Source organism: Sphaeramia orbicularis, chromosome 17 (genome assembly GCF_902148855.1).
Source record: "Sphaeramia orbicularis chromosome 17, fSphaOr1.1, whole genome shotgun sequence".
Classification (NCBI taxonomy): Eukaryota; Metazoa; Chordata; class Actinopteri; order Kurtiformes; family Apogonidae; genus Sphaeramia; species Sphaeramia orbicularis.
The window spans coordinates 24,304,128-24,313,452 of NC_043973.1; positions in this window are offsets into that span (position 1 = coordinate 24,304,128).

Sequence of the window (9,325 nt, forward strand, 5' to 3'; positions counted from 1 at the left end):
ACATCAAACCAAGACGAAAATACATATTCATTTTTTTTTGCAGGTTTTTATGCTATTATTTGACTGTAGATCATATTGGTCTGCATGTGGAACCGGAACTAAAATGAGTTCGACAGCCTTAACTGTGGAATTTTTGCGCTTTGCACATTCATCCAAATGGCCGCATTGGAACAATCTGGTGGGCCGCATGTTTGAGACCCCTGATCTAGATGCTGATGAGGAATCTTACACGCTATGATCCTCTTTCTATCTTCGTATGTATCATGATGTCGCCTGGTTTAATCTTTCCACACACTGACGGACAGCTGACCACCTCCTCAAACAGACTGTTACAGCTCCAGTGTTAAACAGACACATACAGGAAACCCGTCCTGCCACATGACATTTCACTTTACAATAACTCACCTCTGTCTGATGTTTAAACTCTGACCAAAAAAGCTATTTTTACTCTGTATTTAAATGGCATTTTGCACCTTCATCAAACTGAAAAATTCCAGTTTACTTTGCACCTTACAGTTTAATCATCCATTTTTTAAATTTATTTATTTTTTACCTAGGCCTGTTGTTATACTACTAATTCATTATGTATCATGTTTTTGCTCTTGCATTCTATTTTCAATTTTTAATGTGTCTCACTGCAGTTTGTCAGTTTAGGATCAATGAAAACTATCTATCTATCTATCTATCTATCTATCTATCTATCTATCTATCTATCTATCTATCTATCTATCTATCTATCTATCTATCTGTCCGTCCGTCCGTCCGTCCGTCCGTCCGTCCCTCTCTCTCTCTCTCTCTCTCTCTCTCTCTCTCTCTCTCTCTGTCTATCTATCTATCTGTCCATCCGTCCGTCCGTCCGTCCGTCCCTCTCTCTCTCTCTCTCTCTCTCTCTCTCTCTCTCTCTATCTATCTATCTATCTATCTATCTATCTATCTATCTATCTATCTATCTATCTATCTATCTATCTATCTATCTATCTATCTATCTGTCTGTCTGTCTGTCTGTCTGTCTGTCTATCTATCTATCTATCTATCTATCTATCTATCTATCTATCTATCTATCTATCTATCTATCTATCTATCTATCATGTAAGATATAAGATAACTTGGCTGATGAAATTCATCACTGCCACTCAGATTTGGTGCCAGTGTGCAAGAACGCCATTGCACCTCTTGACGAAGACAACGCCATCTGCGATACACGTCACAAAATGTGACCGAAAGTGGCACCATTCCAGTAGTTTTCTTACAGGGGTATTGACACCCACACACATTACTGCTGAACTGCATGTGGGTGGGAGTGTATTCACAGACTGAGGCAGGCTGAGCTTCAAGTTCTATAAAGGGATGCCACGCTCTCAGCTACTAACCTAGACTGTGTACTCCACTTCCTACACATCTCCTACACAAAGCGAAATTTTGTTGGCCTCATGAAAAAAATTCACCCACCCGTGTCTTCCGTGCCGGACCAGGTGTTATCTGGGGTCATCCCCATTTCCAAAACACTGGAGCTGAATCACTTCCTACTCATCAGCCGTGGGAAGGAGAGTTCCTGCTGTATGAAAAGGATGAAGATCTGTCAGATATGAAAAAGCAGGCAGTCTATCTGTGGACTTCTATCATGATGGCACTTGTATTGAGTAGTAAAAAATAGTCCTGACAATTATTTTTTTGTTGAATGGCAAACACATCAGTGCCACTTTACAAAAAGTGGACAAATAATGCATGTGCGTACGGTGACAGGGACACTGTACCACGCACCATATTAAATAGATAATAGGAAATAACAAACAAGGACAATTACTTTTTATTTTTGGAAATAATGACATGCACATGCCATCTAAAAATTAGATGTTCTGCCTTTAACACTTACACTGCTGATCATTAGAGCTGCAACAGTTACATTAATCGATAAGACGTAAGCTGTTCAATATAGGACAATGAATTATTTCAGTTAAATTTAAATTGTCCTCATAAATTGGAATATTTTATAGTTTCTTTACAGAACATTGTTGGGTTATGAAACACATGAGGCTTTTGAAACATGATTGACATTTTTCTTCATTTTGATAATGTAATTAATTGATTCTCTGATAAAATCATTTTTCTCTTCCAAGGCCAAACACACAACACACACACATTCTTCCACCTCCCCACTCCAACCGTCTGCCCTCAAACGCTGTTTTTTTCACCCTATCCCCCAAATCCATTGAAAAAGTACCAGCATGTGTCCACGTATAATGCGTGAAAACTGTATGATGTCTTATATTTGTACTTGCATTGTCCTCTGTTCTTAACTGCAAATTTCGAAGAAAAGGGTTCTGTGGCAGCGTGACCGAAGTTGTGGCGACCTCGATGTCTCCATTCATCGATCGTACATCGTTTGTACTCTGTGCTGTATGTACTCTGTGCTGTCAAATGATAATAAAGGCTATTCTGATTCTTCCTCTGATTCTCTAATCACCACCTATTAATCTGATTAAGTGGAAAGAGCAAAGACCTAAAAGTATCAAAAGTCATCAACATAATGGTAGCAGACTCCAGGGTTGTGTGGGGCTGTGGGGTCGATCGCAGTATCAGATATAACTTTTTATCATTCTTCTACTCCCTGTTCTGATCTCCCTGTTGATTTCATTTGCTCTTTCACATATAAAGCTTCTCACATTTGCTTTCATTGCCAGAGGTGATGTAACATAGACATATTACATTTTTCTGGCTCTGGATAAAATCCTTCAAATAAAACACATAGTTCATGGTAGTGTTTGTTACTATTGCTAGGAAGTGCCACGGAGAAATAATGCCTTCAGTGTTTTACACAGAAAGTTATAGATGCTTTTTGTCGTCAGGGTGCTGCAGTGACTCAAACTTTTATTTTTACTTTTACTCAGTTTAGTGAAATCTGTGAGGGAATTCACTCCCAAAAACTGAGTCACAGCCCAAAGGTAGATGGCAGAAGGTGTCATGTTGTTCCTCTCATCCATTCATCCCTCTGTGCATCCATTCAGTTCATTCATTCAATTCTGCTGAAAGTTTGAGGAGACACTGAGTGCACATCCTCGTTTTCATCAATATCACATTAAACAGAATGAATTAGGGATGCTGATATGTGCCTGTACTGGTATTGGCATGTAAAACTTACAGTATAGAAAAATGTATCTGGTGGACAGGGATAAATAGCAACAAAAACAAAATAAACAAACAGGAAATAACATCATTATCTGTATTAGCTGTTGTCCCACTTGTCATTCTATACAATGGTATCAGCCCAGAATTTCACAATTAATGGATCCATAAAATAAATGCACATAAATAATCAAAACCAGAATCAAAATCAGCATAACAGAACACACAACATTCAAAGATGTAGACTCAAATGTGATCATGTTTTTAATAAATGTATATATAATCATGTCAAAATGTGCATTGTATTTTGTTAAGTAGAAAAACTAATAATGACAAACCAATGCGCTTTTTCCAATATTAGTGTTTAAAGCACAAGTTAATCACTTGACTGATCACTTAACCCAGACATGATGAATAATAACTATGTGACTGTGACCAGTTTGATAAAGATGTAATACACTTTGCATGGAGCCATTTGAGCTTTATAAATAGAAACTAATTCCTGTCATGTCTCACTGTGAAGGGAGCCAGTGGAGCCCTTTCATATATAATGCATTGATCTGTCACCAGTGATGAATCTGAGGGCAGAGTGATGAGCTGATCTTAGAGGTGTAACAAGTCAATAGCACATTTTTATCAATATGACATCTAAATGTAGATTCTTCTAATACTGTAAAATGATATCCCATTAATTGCCGTAATTGACATTTGCCATTATTGTTGATATTTATTTTTAGATTGTTTGCTTATGTATTGTTAAATGCTTAAAAAAACTTGTCAAATCTATCGAAGTGCATTTATTTAGTCTCTATTTAACCCATAAAGACCTAGTGCTACTTTTGTGACAGTTCCCAAATCAATTCTTTCTCTATATTTAACCTTTTTTTTTTTTTTTAACCGTTTATTGTAATATTATCTTTCCCTCCGCCAGGAGGCATTGTGATCACTTTGCTTTGTGTGTTTGTTTGTTTTTGCGTTTGTTTGGTTGTTTGGTTGTTAGCAGCTTTACGGGAAAACTATTACAACCATCTTTACCAAATTTTACCCACAGATAGGCTCAGGACCTGGGACGAACGCATTAAATTTTGGGCCAAGTAGGCCAAAATTCAAGGTCACAGCAAGGTCACAAAATCTCTCATCATTGAGTAATTTTCAAAAATTCATAAAAAAATTCAAAACAACTCCGCTTAGCCTCCAATTTGATACGCCCATAGCTTATAACAATATCTTGTATCTGGCGCAAAATTGTCCACATCCACTGTGGAATGTGGACTCTGTGGACATTTAAATTTAACATTGAAAATCCCATTTACAATACATTTTTCATTTATATATGTTCCTATCTGGTTTATATATGTTTCTATGTGGTTTACTGCTGGTTGACTGGTTTATAAATGTATCTATCTGGTTACCTATGCCAAGGAGGTTATGTTTTTGCCAGGGTTTGTTTGTTTATTTGTTGGTCGGTTGGTTGGTTGGTTAGTTAGCAAGATAACTCAAAAAATTCAATGTTGATACTGGCAAAAGGAACGAATAATTAAATTTTGGTGGTGACTGGGGGGTGGGGGGATGGAGGTCTGCGCTCTCCGAGTGCTTTTCTTGTCTTTATTTTGCATTTTTCCAGTGAGAATCAGGTGTTTTCCAACATTTAATTTATCAGTGATGTAGATTTTCATTGAAGCTCAGAGTAAAGTTGATTGTTATTATATCAAAACAGAGAAAACTGAGGAAAAAGTGTCTTTTTCAATCCAATGTATCATTAACTGAACATAAAACAAGTGTCTCCATCCACTGTCATTGATCCAACTCCATGGGTTTTACTGGTGAATCAATGTTGTAGAAGATGACGGTGTTTCCACGTTCACTACAGAGCCTCTGAACGTCCAAATGGGTCGTATCTGATGACCACGAAAAGATGACGAACTGTATTTTACTCCAATTATTTACATGTATTGATAGGATTAGTGGATCAACAGGTATTAAATATTTTAGATTAGCAGATGATTCTGGTCAGCAGTGGATATTTGGGTCTTTATGGGTTAATGTGGACATTTCAATAACTTGGAAATCAAAGTTGTAATTGATGGGAAAAAATGCATTACATCTGTTTGAAATAGTTATGTTTTTCCAGATTTCTAAGGTGATGCAGAAATGAAGTGAAAACAATATGAAAAGTTATTTTATCAACACATTCACTCTTCTCATTTAGACATTTATGTAGCAGTATCTGTAGTTTAGAATGAGGAGCTAGTTATGGCAAAGATGCCAATATACTGATTTCTGGTGATATGAACTGAATATATTCAGACCAGCAGACTGTTGGATTTATGTGACCACTAAAGGGAGTAGTGAGTCACTCTGCTGGTCTCCCATGGTGAGGAAAAGGAACACCACAGAGCCACAAAGAAAGTGACAAAATGATATAACCTAGAAGCATTTTTGTTGATTTCTCTACTGGACACATACAGCTCTAAATGAAAAGAATGGAGTTTAATGTTGAAATGATAGTGGATCTGCTACACATGTGACTTTGATCATGAGGTTTATGAAGGTACAAAGTTAATATGTAATGTTATGATCTCTGCTTAGTTCAATTCAGACTAAACTGTGACTGTTCTTACCTTGTTTGGATGATTCATGGATGGATTCAAACACAAACCAAATGGAAAATGGAATAAATCTGTAGTTTTCCTGTGTCTGTTTTCTGGCTGACAACTGAGCTATGTTAACAGAGCTATAATGTAAACTATCAACTGATACAGCACATGAAGATTATAAGACACAGTGTTATTTAGACCGATTGCCAAAATAAGCGTCTATGAGTTTTTGATTGCAGATGAAAATTTGATGATGCTATAATGGAAATGTGAGTAAATAATAAGGTTTTTTTTGAGTGATACAGTCTGTGGAAACCTTCAGTTGATTTGTTAGTGTTTCTGGAAGTCATAAGTGTGTTCTGGTACATGACTTCCCCCTTGCTGTTGAGTTTAAAACATCATCTAGTTCCAAAGAAATAAATTTTGACAAACTCTATTTCTAATTTAATTTTATTCACATATCACCAAATCATAGGGACAAGAAAACAACACTACACACACTGTGAAAACAGTTTCACTGTGATCAAATACTTACAGACAAGAGGAGAAGTACCTCTAGATACTCCCATTAAACAGATCTTATCCAGATTCAATAATGTAAAGCAATTTGGGTGACTTGACATGCACTATAGAAATCCAACCCTTTATTTTATTTTATTTTATTTTATTTTATTTTATTTTATTTTTATTTTTATTTTTATTTTTTTATTGAATTTTTTCCTTTTTTTCATTAACAAGAAAACAACAAAAAACACAGCAACAGAACAATGCAACACTCAGTACACTGGTCTAAGCAGTCCATATGCACACTCACATAAACCTCACCACTACAACTGACAGGAAAAATTATTTATTTATTTATTTATGTTTATTTAACTGTCATCAAACGTAATATTCATATGACTGAAAACACCAGGAAATGCATTTGTAGTTCCTATATCAGATAATGACATATCATCAGACGTGGACTGATAATGATCATCTACTCAAAGAGTGAGTGCTGGCACCACTCCATGGATATATCTGCACATATCTGTAGCCTGAAGTGGAACTATCCCACATCATCTGCCTGTGCACTCTGAAAATGTGCCAGGCCGTGACGTAAACCGCTGTTACTGTGGAAATAGCAGCACTTTGTGATAAGAGTGGGAAGAAGACTGCAGAATTTCACGTACTGTAGGAGGGACCCTTTCCTCCTCCCATAGCAGACATAACTTCCTTATCATGTTATTTGTGGAGTAGAGATAATACACACATTAACCACATGATTTTTCATTTTTACCCAACAAGAGCTTAAATGTGCAACTTATAATTTAGACCGTAGTGAGATGGTATATTAGTGTTTGGGAAAAAAAAAAAAAAAAAGCTTTTACTTGTTTCATCCTGCTGTGTTTATGAATCTGTGGAAGTTATATTTTAGGAGGAAAAAAAGTTGGCTCATTTTCTGGTATTTTTCCTGATTTGTTTTTTTTTTGTTTGTTGTGTTTTTTTATGTTAGCGAAACACAGGAAATACCAGTTTCAGTGTACTGTGTTGGAACGTTAACATGGGAGGCCAAAATACAGCTGGTGATATTTTGCACCGTCTGCATTCTTTCTTGTTTTATGCTTTTATTTGACAATGAAGCCTCAATGTATTGGTTCGATCTGTGAGCAAAATGTCATATTTATTTTCTGTGTATCTGTTTGTTTTACTTTACATATAACAGTTAACATATAAAAAAAAAACAAAAAAAAAACAAACAACAAAACATATATATATATATATATATACATACACATTACACTTAATTAAAGATCAAGATAGAAATGATGACTTAACCCTTTCGTACATACCGGTCACTACAGTGGACAGTTATTCTACAGCTGTTCTTTTGTATATTTGTGGATTTTGTTGTTTTATTTCCATATCAACCAACACAGACGCTTATGGACGCTTATGCACCATCCCATCCACTGTAATTCATACCATTACTGTAACTTTGTTGTTCTTTATAAACCTGGTCTGCAGTAACATGTGTTAAATCAGTTGCTAATTGTTATTAGACTGTAATTAACAGTTTTCTTAATTGAAAAGTTTTTTTTTTTTGTTTTTTTTTTACATTTTTATCGTCTGCATGAAGTTGGTAATAACTAGTATTTGAGTATGTTAAAATGTGAGAAAACATCCGATTAGCTGTATGAAAAATGTTTTTATTATTTCAGTTTATCACTTTCTGATGATGGGTTTTAAATACATGTTTTTTTTGCTTCAAAAATTAAATGCATGGTGTCCAGCTGAGTGGACATTTTTCTAGCTCCATGAAAAAGTAGGTTCATAAAAAAAAATTCAGTTGCTTTGTTTTTTTTTATGCCTAAAGAGGAATAAAAACAATCAGGAAAAAAACTCAACTAAGGTTCCCATAATTCATGCATGAAAGGGTTAATGTGGAAATACAAGCACATTTCTAGATAATTTTGCTTACACTAAAAGTATTTTAAATGACATTCCGTATTCTGGAGAAAGTCAGTTCAATGTTCAGTTCAAAATTATATGGACATGTCATGTATGTATGTATATATGTGTATGTGTGTATCTTTGTGTCTGAAGAGTGAATCATGCTTCATCTTCTTTGCGTGAGCAGCTTGTAGGTTAGAGTGTCCCTGGGGATGCAGAAAAAACAGGAACTACTCCCTTTCCTCTAATATCTTCCCTCTTCCACCGAGAGAAAAGCCATTATGTTCCAGCCGTCACTGTTAAGAATCAACACATAATAAGATAATCACACAAGATGCAACTTGGAGAGGAGAACTGGTATTGTTTGGCAGATTCTCAGATAGATAGATAGATAGATAGATAGATAGATAGATAGATAGATAGATAGATAGATAGATAGATAGATAGATAGATAGATAGATAGATAGATAGATAGATAGATAGATAGATAGATAGATAGATAGATAGATAGATAGATAGATAGATAGATAGAATTTGTTTGCAATAGGCTTCAATTACAATGTGCATGCAAATTGTGCAAAAAAAAAAAAAAAAAAACACTTCTTGGTTCCAACAATTGCATCTTTATATCAGTTTTTCCTTTATATTTCTTCACATTATCAGGTCTTGATCCTTCGCAAACAACCCACAGACACAGATAAGAATCATACTGTGTAAGGTGGCTGGCTGTTTCTCACCCCACCCCCTCACAGCAGGGATACCCTTCTTTTCATAGATGAGTTGATACAGACGTGGCTGAGCTGATTTGCGTCATTCTCTCACTTCTTTACTTTACAGGCACCAAACAAGGCAAACACTTGAGTTGCGTCATCATTTCTCATCATGTTTTTTAGCCAGTGATGGATTTTGTGGCTATTATTATTCCTAGTTCAACAGCTACACATTTGGATGTCTGCATCAGCGACAGAGCCGTGGTTATAGATCAGAGTTTTTTTCACAGACACAGAAAACGCTGGAATTTTTGTTTTTGCCACAATATGTAGGTAAATTTGACAGTATATATCCATATCTTTATCAAGTAGAATGCATGTATTTTTATATTGTGACATATAGAAAAAAAATACTTCTACAGTGGAAACAGCATCGTGATTCACACACGATAACACCTG